This window comes from Oryzias latipes, chromosome 16 (assembly GCF_053564925.1).
Source record: "Oryzias latipes strain Hd-rR chromosome 16, Olatipes_Hd-rR_3.1".
NCBI lineage: Eukaryota > Metazoa > Chordata > Actinopteri > Beloniformes > Adrianichthyidae > Oryzias > Oryzias latipes.
Window position 1 is genome coordinate 28,923,787 of NC_136252.1, and position 15,653 is coordinate 28,939,439.

At 39.0% G+C, this 15,653-nt stretch overlaps 1 protein-coding gene across 1 annotated transcript in view; it reads left to right on the forward strand.

The window, feature by feature from the left end:
• si:dkey-22o22.2 (neural-cadherin) overlaps positions 1-15,653 on the forward strand; it is a 130,131-nt gene that overhangs the window by 19,432 nt on the left and 95,046 nt on the right. The window lies entirely within an intron of this gene.

Here is a 15,653-nt window from a genome sequence, read left to right on the forward strand (position 1 = left end):
CTCCTGAGCTTGTTGGTTTTACTGAATGATCTCCAGGGGTTGAGGATGAGGATGAGGAGGGGGTGCATTTCAAAGTGCTTCCAAGTTAAAAGAGTTTTTTTATATATATATATGTTTGTTTGTTGTTGAAAATAAATGGAAACCATATGCATTTTATTCTTGTTTTATTTATTTTTTTTCTTTATTTATTTATTTTTGCTGGAACCTTTGGTAAAACAGCTAAACACAAACATGCTGCTTGTATTTTAAGGAAGGAAGCCTCTCAAACTGGATTCGTGTACACCAAAAAAAGAAAGTAAGAGATGTTGTTGGACTAAATTTAAACCTGCTGGGTAATATAATCTGTCATTCATTGAACAAAAGCAGAAGATAATTATTTATAAGAATAATTGATCTCAGAATTTGCTTTTAGATGATTTAAGAAGTTTGACTAAATCAAATTTGCAGCTGTGAAATACATAAACAATTTTACTGAATTGAAGTTCACTTTATTCGTCTCTCACAGGAGACATTCAGCAGTCATGCTACGTATCGGGATACGTATCGTATTGCCAGACTCTTGCCGCTACACACCTCTACTGTTCACTAGCGCATGTTACTCACCTACAGTTGGAAGACACCTGGTGTGAAAGTGGTGTAAATCTCAGGAATCTTTCACAGCTCTGTTACGATGTATGAAAGACTTAGTGTTGTAATTCTGACCGCACACAAACCGCAATTATTAATTATTAATTTAAAGGGACACAATAAATACCTCACTACCAAATCTGATTGCCTGATTGGTCAAAGTCTGATGTGGTTTAACTTTTAACGCACGTTCAAAGGCCATCCGATTTCTACGTAGAGCCTAAAAATGCTGCTTTTTTAGGCTCTACGTAGAGCCTAAAAAAGCAGCAGCGGGAAATGTGAGAAGAAACAAAAATGCACTTTACCTCACCCACATGAGAACAAACTTCACACGGACCTACTTTAACACCGTGTGTGTGCGACTAAATGTTTTATGACCTCCAGTAGACTGAATTTTTCGCAGTGCTTTTGAGTTATGGATGTCTGCTGCTGCAACTGAAGGTGGAACCTGTGAGCTGCAGGTGTGCTGCTGGGTTTCAGACTAAAGCAAACATCCGTTTCTCCTTCATCGCCGAAATGCTAAAAACCAAACCTTTCTACCTGTTTGATGACAGATAAAGGAACTGCGGTGAGTTCTGTGTTTCTGCAGGTGTTCGGGGTTCAGTTTCAAACATAATGACCGTCGATGACAGACGTCATACTGAGTTGCTGCACTTTAAACACGGCCTCATCGTTCAGGGTGAGCTGAAGCTCTGCCACATTATTGTAGAATGCTTTCTAATCAATTTTAGAATGGAACACAAGTATGACAGATAAAACATCTCATGATTCCCTGAAGTCTGCTCATATATGAAGCATCCTGGCTCTTTCGTATGTCTTACCTTAGCATTTCGCTCCAGCATTGCTAAAATGTCACAGCTCAGTCAACATGGCCCCAATAGACTCCATTACCCAGAAAGCACTGCTCAGGAGTGACTTCTCAGACAAAGCAGAAAGTGTCAGGGGTTTAGGACATGATGACAGGTGAAGGAGTGTGATGAATTGGAGAAACGCACTAGACCGACGGTGAGCGTGCAGCGACAGGTTTATGAGGAGACAGAGACGGACAGTCCCTCCAACCAAAAGGCCCCAACTTCAAATTCAAAATAAATTTAAGTAAACCAACTTGCATCAGTCAGCAAATATCACTTTTGGCCCCAAAACTAATGAGCTTTTATAGAACGTTCAGATTTAAAAAAAGACCACATCTAAAAGTCTCAAATCAAAGGTTCTCCACTGTCTATGGTTAAAACATTTTTTTATGTTTTGCTTTTTGCTTTTGAAATGAGTTATTCTGGTTATCTAAGTGTCTTTTCATTAAAAAGGAACTCTGCTTCAAAAACCAGGAGTGAGCTTTCATAAAACACTTTAATAATTAATGTTTCTCTACATAAAATAGACTAGAGAACATAATAAAGTTTTACAGATTTAAACTTCAATTTGCAATTTACAGTACAAAACTTTGATTAATAAGACTAATTCATCATCACACGCTCAATGTTAAGTAATACAAGCAAAAAATGATCAAACGTGTTAAGTACTTGCAGCCCATGAGATTGTTGCAAAAGAAAACTAGTATAAAAAAAGTATTTAAATATTTTTTTATTTTCTTCATTAATTTTTAATAAAAATAAAAATCTGAAATGTTCAGTCTATTTTTTGTTTGTTTAATCTGGCTCCTGAAGACTTAAAAAGTCTGTTAATTTTTACATGTTCTACCTACCAATATTATTTTTTTGTCCATGTTAAATAATAAAAACAGTTTTGGAACCTTTTTTATTTTAATAACTGTTTTGAGACAGAACATTTGATGTATAATTCAAGTGAGGATGAGAGGAAGAATGTTCATTCTTGCCTTTTTTGATGAAGAAACTGTCCTGGTGTGAAAGTTCCACTCAAGTTCTTGACAAAAACACACAGAGACACACCTGACTCAACACAGATCCTCACTGAGCTCCAAACAACCCTGATCAACTAAAGCTGAACACACAGCCCGGAGCCAGACCTCCTTCGCCTCCAACACCTCCTGCAGGGCTTTTTCTCTGCATCAAACTCTTCCTCCGTGTCTCATCTTTTCTTTCCTTCCCCTGTTCAACAACCTTTTTCTTCTTTCTTTAGCTCTTGACCCATGTATAAGTGGTGCGTTCAAGAACACGGAAGCCCCAAAAAAACACTTATAGATGCTTTTACGTAGACTTTTCATTAGAAATGGTCGCTCAAACACGGGTTTCTGCGCCAGGTGTGAACACTACATCGCATCTCAATTTTTATCGGAATTTACCTTTCATTTCTCCTCCTCTTCACTCTACTTACAAATTTCATCATGTTCTCTTATCCATTTTTAAACCTTTTTGACTTTGTTATAATTTCCTTTGTTAATTAGTCTCATCATTTTCCTCAGTTTTTTGTGTTTTCTTACATTTTGTCTGTTCTTTATCATTTCAACCCTCTGTCACATACTTTTTTAAATAATTAGTTTAATATTTTGTCTCCTCATTCTATGTCTTCTGCCCTTGTTTTTGTTTCTGTCGACCTCCTTACGGTCTCCTCCATGGGCTTCACCCCCATCGCGTCTTTCTTCCCCTCCCAACAACAAACCGTCTGTTTCAGACTCTCCCACCCACGGATGTCTGATTTATGTTGTGGGGTCTAGCTTTGTGTTCAAAAGGAAGTGGAGTCTTGATGATATGAGTGTGAAAACAGATTTGTGTCCCCAGAACACGAGTTATAAAAGTGCACACACACTGCTAATGTCAGGAGGTCTCGGCAGCAGAGGTCAAAGGGGAACATTCAAAGGATGTTAGGGAAGCTTTGATGAAGGGCGATGAAAAGGTGGACACCCTCTTCTTCTCTTTTTCCTTTTAAACATTTGGCACATTTTTCATTCTGAGATAAATGGCAGAGCATGATTAAAACCTTTTCCCAGTGTCACATCTGCTGTTTCAGGGGAGGCGATTCTTTTTTTTCTCTTCCACGTCTCCCCATTTCCTTATTTTTCTCCTCTGTCCTCATTCTCTCTTCGCCTTTCTTCGTCTCTGCTGTTGGATGCCTGGGGTGCATGTATCCTCAGATGTGTGAGGGCCAAAAGCACGGCTGTGAGAGGCTACTGTGGATCTGTGTGTGTGTGTCTGTGTGTGTGTGCCAGCTGGCGGTGTGTTCAGAGCTGGTGGAATGTTCTGGAGGGCTCCACTGCCTGCGACTGGGTAAGATAAGGCAGCAGACACACACTAGCAAACACACAAATACACATGAGTGTTTGTGCATCCTTAAGAGGACTCCGGCCCCCAGAATCAACATAAACATAGAAGGTAAATGTGAAAAAAAACAAGTCTGTATACCAATGAACACATGGCTTGGTGTGACACTGCCCTCCAGATTGCACTGGTGTCATTCCCAGAGCTGCACACAAAGAAAAACAACCCTGATCTTTTCTACCGGGTGCATGATGTGCCTCAGTCTGCCGCCCTGCTTGGCTACATGTATTTGAAGCTAACATAAGCTTCTTGTAAACACATAATGGATGGGAACTAAGCAGGTATTATAAATAGTAGTTTATTTTTTGAGGAATATCCCAACAGCACCTGAAAAAAAAAAGCTAACCCTTAAAGTCCACATGCCAGTCCTCCAGTGTAAAGGAGAAAAATCTTGTAAAAATCTTATAAAGACGTAGTCACATTTTCCTACATGTATATGCTGGGTTGACCCGTATGGGTGCTGCGGCTTTTAGGGTTGTCTGGGCCTGTGGAGGGTCGTAGAAAGTGCAAAAACAGGAAAACCTGCATGATGTGCCTGCGTCTCACCTCACCCTTACTTAGGGTTCACTAAGACCTGTCACCAATGGCATGGCCATAGGAAAAAATGTGAATCAGTAGTTTTGTCCTATGGTCTACGACCTTGACAGCTTTTACCGGCCACCTGGGTGGTTTGCCCATGTTTTACCCCCAGACAGCCACCGTAAGGGTTGTTGTGACTAAGCTTTAGTGCTATCATCACAGCATTTGCACTTGGAATGAAAACAAATGTACTTATCATCCTATTTTCTAATTGCCTCTCTGTTGCATGCACACAAACCAAACAAGGATATGTTCTTTTGATTGACAGATGGTTGTCAAATCTTCAAATTTATAATAACCTTGCAGGATGTGATCAAACAACTGTCGGACATGTCTGCCTCCCTACCCTCCATCCATCTTCAGAACCTGCTAAATCCATTTCAGGGTGCTGGAGCTAACCCAGCATGTGTTTGGCAAAGGTGGGGTACACAATGAACAGATCGCCAGTCTGCTGCAGGACCACACACTCGCATTCACACATAGGGACAGTTTAGAATCATCATTTAACCTACGAAGCATGTTCTTGGACTGTGGGAGGAATCCTGTAGAAAACCCGCACATGCATTAGGGAGAACATGCAAACTTCACACAGAAAGATCCCAGCCGGGATTTGAACCTTTTCGCTGAGAGGTGGGAGTGCTAACCACTACATCTCCGCGTAGCCCCCACTACCCTTCTATTTTCAGAAATTCCAAAGTTGGGGGATCATATTATGGAATTATAATGATGATGATGATCACACATTTAATACTCACTTAAATTAGCACCACAGAAAACAATGGGTCACATGACCAACTCTGACATCCATCTCCTATGCAGTCATTAGGTAAAGGTAATTTCACACATATTTCCATCTTGAGCTCCAGCAGAATCCACTTGCTCTCAACCCTCAGGCGACATCTAACCATAGCAAACACTGTCAACTGTGTCCTCGCACCCACAACAAATCCTCCAAATTAGTCCTCACAAAGATAGCCGCATAAATTCACACACAAATAAGCAAACAGAAAATATCAACAAAGACAAGCATGAACACACACATTGATCTCTCTGACACACTTTCTCACATCAGCTCATATCAGTCAGCTGCTCCGTGAGCAGGCTGGGAAAAGAGCCTCGGCTTGCCAAGACACAGCAATTACAGAAGAATTAGTGATGCAACAGCATCAACCTGCATACAAACCGGTTTTCTGTCACATGTGAGCAGAGGCAGCTCAGAGGAAGCATCAGCCGCTTCATCCTGTTAGGAGCTATGGATCTGATCACAGCAGACACACAAACTGCACACTTTAACATCACAGCAAGAGAATGATGCTGAGAATTTACTTTCAGAGGAAAGCTTATGGTTTATAGGCTACATCAGTATAGTATTATTGTTTGTTTATTTATTTATGGGCAGGGGTTAAAATAACATTAGAGACACTTTTGCAGTCATTTTCTGTTTTTGTTCCTATTACTTTTTGTTGTTTTATTTATTGTTTAGGGTTTGCAGTGGATTCTTATGACCCGCGGCAGTCCTGGACTGCAAGGATCATATTGCTTTTGCAATTTTTCTATGATATAGCGCATTTGAGCAAAGATTTCACCTCCGCCAGCCACTCAAAAACTCGCCTTAATTTGTGTGCAACTAGTAACCGGTAAAAATGAATCTTGCAAAAAAAATACGAAGATTTTACAGTAAGAGGAACCGTCAAAAAAAATGAATGGGGCAAAAATTATTAGGGTTTAAAATAATTTATTTAAATCTACAAAAAAAAACAAATTATACTGGTCAGGGATATCCAAAGGAAATTTTAAAAATCTTATAGGACGGCCACAGGACCTACAGCTTGGTGGCCATGTTGTGGTAGGTTTCGTTGACCCTTGACCTCAGGACAAGGTCATCTTGAATAAAAAAATAAAAATAAAAAATAAACCACCCTCAGTATTAGCTATATGTCTACCTTTAGTATCAACTACAAATTTAAACTCTTCCCAAGGATTTACATTTATTGCTCGTAATAGTGTTTTTTCCCTTTTGCATAAATATTTTTACCAGAATATTGTGAAAATTTAATACATGAATGCTAGCTGAAGCTGAAAAAAACAATGTGTACCATATGAATATATAAGAAATGTCGGTGTAGTTAACAAAAACCTCAGTAGTCAAGGAAATTCAAAACTTTACTGTTGTCAATTCTCCTAAAAGTTGCATAGATTTGTTGGTCACCCACAGGTGACAAAAAAATAGAATACTTTTTTTTTTATCTATGAAGACAAACCGTCATTTTGAAAAAAGTGGGGTTTTTTTTTATCACCTGCAGCTCAGACCAGAGAGGCAGAGGCAGATGGGGAGAGAGACGGGCGTCACCACTCAGCCAGTAGGAGTGGGTCAAAGGGGGCAGGTAGCCCAAATATTGCCGCTCACAGTTTTGGTTAACTTTTTTTTTTTTTTTCACTTTTTCTTGACATTTAAAAGTAATTAACAGTTAGTTAAATAAAAAAAAAGGCCTGTGGAAACATTTGTGGAACAATCAAACTTTAAGAAAAGGTGTACAGTAGATGATCTTCCAGCGCTGTTCAGGTAAAAATGGGCTTTTTTTTTCCCCCCGACGTTTCATGAACTGCAGCCTCTGGACAAAATGTCAAGATATTTTATAATCTAATTGCCTGATTGCTGCAAAATTCATTAGGTGCGTTCATATTTTTAGGTTTTACTTTGATTTTAATGCCTAAATGACCTTTCTACTTTCCTTAGGCATACAAAGAGTACCATACACCTAAAATGGTGTAGATTGTATACAATTTATGTGGGAAATGCTGGCATAGCTATTATATTTTTGTACTTTCTTTGTTAGCTGTATTTAAAGGACCTTGTAAAACTTGTTACGCATGTTTTTATTTGAAAGTGCAGAAATTGAGCTGGAAAAGTTGAATTATTTAAAATGTTTTGCTTTGTGATGTTTTTGCCTTCAAAAGAACAAAGAGAGCAAAGGCATTGAAAAACTTCATCATGCAGCGTATCCTCTGACCTTCAGTAATTACCAAAAGTTCACAAAATCACACAGTTTGTAATGTCAGCCTGCACGTGTGTTTGAAAAGTGTCACAGCCTCTGCTTGGCAAAGCCACACTCAGCTAACACCCAATTTGTCTCTATAAAGCTCAAAGAGCAGAAAAATAAAAAAGAGAAATATGCAAATTTTTCACTAATAAGGAGATGGGAAAGTGTCACCATGGCTACACTAACGACTTCCTGCTTTAGTCATTAGAAAATAAAAGCTACTGTACCAAAAGGATTTTGGAACTTCATATTTCACTGTCCTATTCCCTCTTTCTGAATTTGCTTTACTCTCTGCTCCACCTGTTCATATTCCCTGCAGTCCTCCTCATTTTTTCCATTTCCTCCATCTCTCATCTGTCTCTTTTCCTTGCTTTATTTTATTCCTTTGTCTTTCTAGATTCCATTTCTTCATCCTGCCATTTCTTTCATCACTTGATCCTTAAGTTTCTCTCTTTTCTTTCCCTCTTGTAGCTCATAATTTCTTAATCTCCTTTGGAAAGTTTGTCTTCATTTGGGCATTTTCTTCATATTCCACCACCAAACAGTTTTTTTTTAAATCTCAAAACTTTTTGTTTTTCTTTAATCCGCCCATTCAGAAACATTTATCCCAAGATAATCTGTCTTTTATTTTGCCTTTGTTCTCGACGTTTCCCAACACGCTCTTACTATTTTTTCTTACTAATTTAACTGTCTTTTGATTTTACCTTTTCATCTCTACAGTATGTGTGTAATTCATCTCTATACTATTACTTTTCTTCCATCTCTGAAGCTCAGTTCTTGTATTCGACATTCTTCCATCATCCTTTGTAAAAATGTATCACTCAGTCTCTCGAATTCCTTGATCTGTCTTCCATTTCTTTTTCCTTTTCAAGCCTATTGTTTCTTTTTATCACTTTGTCTTTCATCATCCCTTCATCACAAGTTCATCCTATGGCTCCGTCATCCGTTTAATTTCCCTTCCACCCTTTCATTTCGTTCCAATCCATCTTTGTCACACTGTGCGCTCATTTTCACTCTTTCCCTTCACCCCCTCCTCCAAGCCAACAGGATTAGAGCTGCGTCTTAACTATGCAGAGAAAATAATTAGTCCTGTCACTGATAACATTTCCACACCTCATTAGCAGGCCATCAGTCCTGCCACTGCCTTCTCTGCATTTCCCCTCATCCCTCTGTCCTTCTGCCTGTCTCCTGTCTCTACTTGCTGTCTTGGAAGGACACGGATGGATGCCGAAAGCAGAGGCGCATTAAACTGTTGGTTCCAAAATTAACCTTCTAGTGCAATTATGCCAACAAGTTGGGCAACAAGTAGAGCCGTTGAGGGACTGAATCCGCAGAAGAACAGAAACGTAAGTCCTGATAACCTTGAATTAAAAATGAACCCCTTAAAAATGAAATAAAAAAAAAATCGCAGAAAAAGGAAATATATCCTTTCAAAATCGGTATTACATTAGCATTGCAGGAGCTACTTTCACTGGGTTCCATGGCCTGTATTGATCAGCCGTGACCCAGTAAAACCTCAGATGGCTTTTTAAAAAGCAGTCTGGATAAATAAGAGTAATGGAATAGAACATTTTTCTCTTTTTATTTTAAAAATGCCAAAGGGGATTTCACTCCAGCTATTGTATGAAAAGCACATTAAGCTGTCTGAGTCACCTGTACATCAGCATGTGTATAATTGCTGCTTAAAAGTACAAACTGAACAATCATTAGTGCTGTACAAAAAGACAAAAGAGGGGAATCTTTTTGATGCATTTGAAAGGTTGACTCCAGCATAACAACAATGCACAAAAACTATAAAAGTTGGTTCCAATTGAAGTTACAATGAGATGTGATGGACAGTTGAGAATGCTTTCCTAAGGGATGCACGTTATTATTTTTGGAAAAAAGTGACACAAAGTCTCTATTTGGACAGGATTTGTATGCATAAAAGTAAAAAAAAAAAAAAATTACCATCTGGTTCACATATATCAATGGATTCTGCTGCAAATTTGCATAACAAAGTAGCATATCGAAATAATGTTAAGGCCCTTGGACAGTTTCCAACATCCCTGAGATGCAAAACAAAAGGAAAATGCTTAGATTAATGACACAAACAATGGCCTATTTTCCGGCTCTGCAAAAGTTGTCATTACATGGTTCCCAGGCTTCAAAAGACTTTTTTTGGATATATAAAAAATAATAATGATCAGTGTTTTTGTTCACCTTATAGCCACTGGACTGGCAGTTATTCAACCCCACTCCCACTTTCTCGCAACTCAAGCTGCTCATGTGAACGCTGTGAAACAAAAACGTCTCTTCTCCATCAGTGTGGGCAGAAGGCGCCGCATCATTTCATGTGCAAATGAAGCTCTCTAATTACAGAGCCTTCAATTAGATTCAGGGCTAAAAAAGAAAGAGGAAAGAAAAAGAAAAACGCAGTGTGAGACTCCACTCGAGTTTTTCCACCCTCGTTCAGTTAGATTTTCGTGACAGAAATGTGCTGAAAACAGAGAAGCGAAAAGCAGAGGGCATGTTCGTCTGTTGCACACCTGCTGGATTTGTGGGGTTTCGCTCCTCTGTAAAGATCTGTGCAATGATTTATTTTTCAAATTCTTGCTGCCAAGGATCTCTCAAGTGTGCAACCCAACAAACATTGAAGCTCCTGCCCTATAGAGTAGACTTCCTGTTAATTGCTGTCAGTCAAGTCCTCCAAACGCACAAGTAAACACAAAGCCTCTGTTCCCTCTCTTCCCTGAGGACCAACAGCAACCAAAACACCAAAAGACAGCCACGGTGCAGACACCTCAGCCTCTACGAAACAAAGGCGGCAGCGGTCTGAGTGGAAGGTTGCCTGTCAAAGCTGCTGAATAGCCTCATTGTCCCAGTCTTTAGCCCATGTTGTCGGCTTAATTGGCCCCTTCAGAGAGGAGGTCAGGAACTCTTTCTGCAGACGAGGACCCCGGAGAACCACCATGATGTTTTAAAGGGCAGAAGCATAGCAGGAGAGAGGTGGAGGGGGTCATGTTTACTGCACACAGACATGAGTTTGTCAAAGCAGAGCGGGCTTGGTGGCACACTGTGAAAACTGAGGCCAATGTCCCACGCCCAGGCCTGCATGCACTGCATTACATAGGTATTTAGCAGCAGCAATTAAATGTATGTAATTGAGCTGCTTTGTATTTCTGAGAGAATATTTCTGCCAAAAATTTAGAACGATGTCATTTCGGTTTTTTTTAAACAAAATTGTGACCCTAAAATCCTCTATGTGGGGAAAGTGAATCATTGCATACCTAGAAAAAAAAAATAATTTAAGTTAAAAGGGTATACATTTGTTTTTTGTCTTAATGATCCATAGGATTATTTAAACACAGAAAGCTAAATAATATACAGAGTTGATTTACAAATTTTGCCAGATCAAATTTGACGGTAGTTTAAATGTAGCAGTTTTACTGAAGACAGAGGTCTTAATGGGTAAATGAGTAACTAATGGAACTAAATTACACATTAACCCCTTAGTTTCAAACATACATGCTCCAGCCGCATCTCTTCAATCTGCCATTTCCTGCACATTTTCCGATGTTTGTCTGACGTTTCCTATCGTCAATCCACGACTTGCAATCTTTGCTAGGTCTGCATCTGGGAGCTACATTACGGTTGTGCACTGGTTTCCCTGATGTTAAAACATTTTTGCCTATACGCGTTTCTTAATCAGCTCAAACCACTGTATTTTGCTTAATTTTGTTTTTCCAAAGACCACAGTTGGGGCTTAGAATCTACTGGCAGGAAGAAAAGATTGAAATTGTTGTCTGTTGGTTTCAGCTTTGTCTTCATTTTGTCTGATTGTCACAACCTTATTTCTCCCGTAAACATCCTCTTTACATCCCCTTCATGTTTCGTTTCTGCTATTACTCAAAAAGCTGGACACCTGCTAAACTCGGTCCAAGTCTTTGTTTGGGCTCATTCTCCCTCACCTTGGGTGTCCATCACCAGATTGGAATTTTACCGCATTGATAACCGCCCACACCTTTCTCAGAGCAACTCAGTGCCGCAGCATCAGCAATGAAAGCTTGTTAATAATGTGTTAATAACTGAGATAAAATCCGTTACCCTCATTAAGCTTTTAATTTAATGCTTTCATAGCCAGATGAGCCCCGTAAATCCAAACAGATGATGGCTGTGGTAATCTGCAGAGTTGTCCTGTGAGGATTTCTGCCCCCAGAGTTCACACTCAGTTTGTGCATGAGGTTTCAGGGGCATGATAACATCGCTCAGCAGATGGACATGAACATGAGCCCACTGTCACTGGGAGTAACAGGCTGGTGGTGTTAAATCTGTTTTCAGTCCGGCAGACAAACATGAGGAAAGATGTTGTGCGTTTCCGTGTGAACGGCATTACAGCGGCAGGATTAATCTTGGTTTAACTGAACGAGCAACAACTGGGATCTGACAGAAGGACTATGCAAATAATACAAATCTGTTACTTTTTGGTTTTTGCAAACATGTCCTGTGTTTCTCAGTCTTACAGATTTTTAACCTGACCTGAACAAACACGCTTATTTTCTTCACATTTTGTTAGTGTTTTGATTTGCATTTTTAAAAGTCATTTCCATTAAAAATATCATTTTAAATTGTTAGCTCCAATCAAATATTGTTAAAATGTCTCAAAATAAGTTTATCCATTTTTGTTATTTGTTCGTTTGTTTCTCACAGTTTAGGATTCAGTCGGTGTCCTGTGGTGTCAGCCTATCTTGTTGGCCTGCTGTGCCCTCTTTGCTTCCATCATTGTTTTCCCCCCAGCAGAGATGTCCTTTAACCTTTCATGTCAATCATATCTGATTTGGGCGGAGTCTTGGATGGTGGGGAGCACAGGGGTGACAAAGGAGGAGGACCTGCAGGGTTGCCGGGGTTCTGACTCATTTTGTTCTGATGGATGGGAATACATTACTGTTTTCCCTTGCCTTTCACTTACTTTTTGTGTTTTGATAAACATTTTCTTGAAGCATTTTTCTAAAAAACTCTTTTTTTTGTTTATTGTTTTTTGTTTTTTTTTAGCTGATGTTTTGTGGCGGGCCAGTCAATTGCTTTATGACTTCTTTGACCCTTCCTGTGTTTCATTTGACCCATTGCTGCCCTGTGACCCACAGTTTCAAACATTAAAAATAGGTCAGCTTCAAGTTTTGGCAGGCACTAACTAATTTATATCTTTCACCGTGTTCAACATTTGATCTAACTTTGTTTTAAAACCAAAATTGCATTGCGGTTTGTTTGGTTTTTACTGTATCAGCTTAAGTATAAAAGGTTTTAAGAATGATTCAGGCTTAAGTATATAGTTCGACAAGTCTTCAAACAAATTGATCAAACCTAATTAACTCCATCACAAACATATTTCATGTAACTACATGTGTTTGTGGTAAAAACCTGAGTTTAAACCATGAAACAGATTTTAAAAATTCAACACCTATACAAAGAAAATGAATGGGACTTATTGTGAAGTCTGGGATGTCCCTTGTCCTAAATAAAAACTGTTTTCAAGTGGTTGCGCACACGAAATTCTTTTTTATTTAAATGTGTGTTGAAAAATTAGGTCCTTACAAAGTTGGTGCATGATAACGTCTTCCGTGATGTCAGTCAATGGTTTTGTCATTATAACATGGACAACAGAACAAAGCGTTTGAAAAAATATTTAACCAAACCCTTTTTGCTTTGCTTCATGTTTTGCAATGAAACAGGTCTAGAGCTTCTGTCCCTGCCGTGTTCACTTTCTGTGATTTAACAAAGCACCACATGTATGTGTACATTTTAATTGCGTTTCCCTGACAACCCTGTGTTCAGGCCTGTTTCACTTTATTCTGATCGCCCTTTGGGTGTTAAACACACACGCATCAGTGTACACACACACACTTTTCTGGCAGTTTAATTAAATCCATTAAAAGCCTTGTAGGCGCCGAGTGGTTCGGATCAACCCTCACCTGAAAGGCTGCTGACTAATTGTTCCGTTAACGGAGGGTTAACGGACAGATCAAAGGCTTCTGCAGCATAATTAGAGGAGGGGAGAGAGAATATGAGAGAGCAAATTAATGACAGACAAAGGATGCTGGGAGGTTTCATCCTAAAATGTTTATTAAAAGAAAAAGGAAATTTAGGCTTTGTTTCTTTTCCAACTGCAAAAACAGCTATGGGTTTACTTTTCTGCAGATGTCATATTTTATTTCCTATCAGTCTTGTTGATTTTTTTTCCTTCGTTATCCATCTCCTGAAGGGGATAAACATATGGGAGCTTTTTGATCCCCGAGCATCTGACATCAGCAGGAAATCCTGAGTGTTTTAGCTTCCTGTGAATATTATATATAGAGAGGAGAGGGTGAGGAAAAATGGGGTTGAAACAAATAATTAATGACAGGATAAGAGGCAATGAAGAGAGACCAAGGAGAAGTGGTTGCTAGATAAGGGAAACAAGGTGCTTGGATGAGGTTGTGAATAAGGGAAAAAATAGAGTAAGAAGACATTTTTATAGACAGAGGAGGAGGAAGATCAAGGGAAGGAAAAAACAAAATAAAAGGAAAGAAGAAAAGCAATAAGGAGTTCCTGACATTTGTTGTTAGTTGAATTACACTATTTTGTTATATTTTGAGCATTGGGTAAAGATATTCAGCTGCAATGCTATGTAGAAGTAAAAGTACATTCCGATCTTTAATTCGTTGTTCTTTTTGAACAGTTTAACTTTTTAAAAGTGTTTTTTGTTGACCCAAAAGCTGGACTGCCTCATATTTTTATTGTTTTGTAATGCCTCCTTTTTTTTACCAGCTATTGTTTATGTTACCACCTTGGGATTTATTGCTGATTTGACTGAACAATCAGAAACTGCAGACAATTACACATTTAGCTTGTTCCATCCTTAAGGTGACTTTTAAAGGCTCTGATCGTGCCTCATGTTTAGTCTTCTGGGCATAGCGCAGGTCCGCTGTGGGTACCGGATGTTCTCGGGGTCCTTCGGGGTCCTTCGACCAATGATGACGTCACACTATTTGATTGGCTGTAAGTTGCCACGACCAATGAGTTAACGTCGCTAAGTTTTTTTAAAAACTTTATTGACAATTGCGGTATCATACATTAACAATGACATTAACGTTAACAACGAACAATAACAAAGTAATCAATATTGCCTCGAAGATCAGTCACCATTGCCAAATATAACATATTGACATAGAAAATAAAGAATAGAGGGGAAAAAAAGAAACAGTGAACATAACACACAAATAAATAAAAACATAAGTAAAATAAAATAAAGGAACATAGAAAAAATCTAAGTAGTCTAATACTAGTTAAGTTAGGGGTACTCGTGAAGTTTGTATTTCTGAACAAAACTAACCAATTTCAATCCATTCTTCTTTTTCATATAATGAAGTGATTGAAAGCAAAAACAGAGCTCTTTATTAAATGTTATAAAAGTGGTTTGGTCTTCAAAACTTGACCTCACCAAGATGGCGGTGCTCTCCTCCCATAAGGAACCACGTGATGTCTCCTCTAGTGATATAACTCATTTGAAGGACCCCGTAGGACCCCGAGAACATCCGGCAACCCGAGAACATCCGGTACCTACACCGCCTGTAGGCCCTCCCACATCCCAAAGCTCTCGATACACAGCATAAGAGCACAAAGGCTCTCAGTAGCTCAGCAGCTCCTCTTAGCCACAAACTGGTTTGAACTTTTTTCCTCGATTCGATCATGTTTACCGTACACTTCTTTGTTTAGAAATATTATGGAAAATGTTAAAGTTAGGAAACCTTTCCTGTATTTGGTATGTTCGGAATGTGATACCTTCACACATTTCAAATGCCTGTCTGGAATGTTTTTGCTTTTTTTAGTTTTCATGTCCCAAACCAAATCAGAATAAATGTTTTACAGTGTTTCCCAAGCAAAAGATGAAGAAGAGGCAGAATAAGAATGATCCACGACATGAAGAGGGATAAGAGATGAATGAGATGCAGAATGAAAAGGGGTCTGTGTAAAAAAAAGTTACACCATTAAGAATATAATGAAGTAGAACAAAAGAGACACACACCCCTGTCTCTTCAAGTGTGTGAGTGTGTTTTATACATCACAGCCTGCAGGGCTGCTGCAACTTTTAAGCCAAAATGTCCATCCGGCCTCGATTACAGCAGAGCCCGGCAGGTTTGCATCACACGTAAATGTA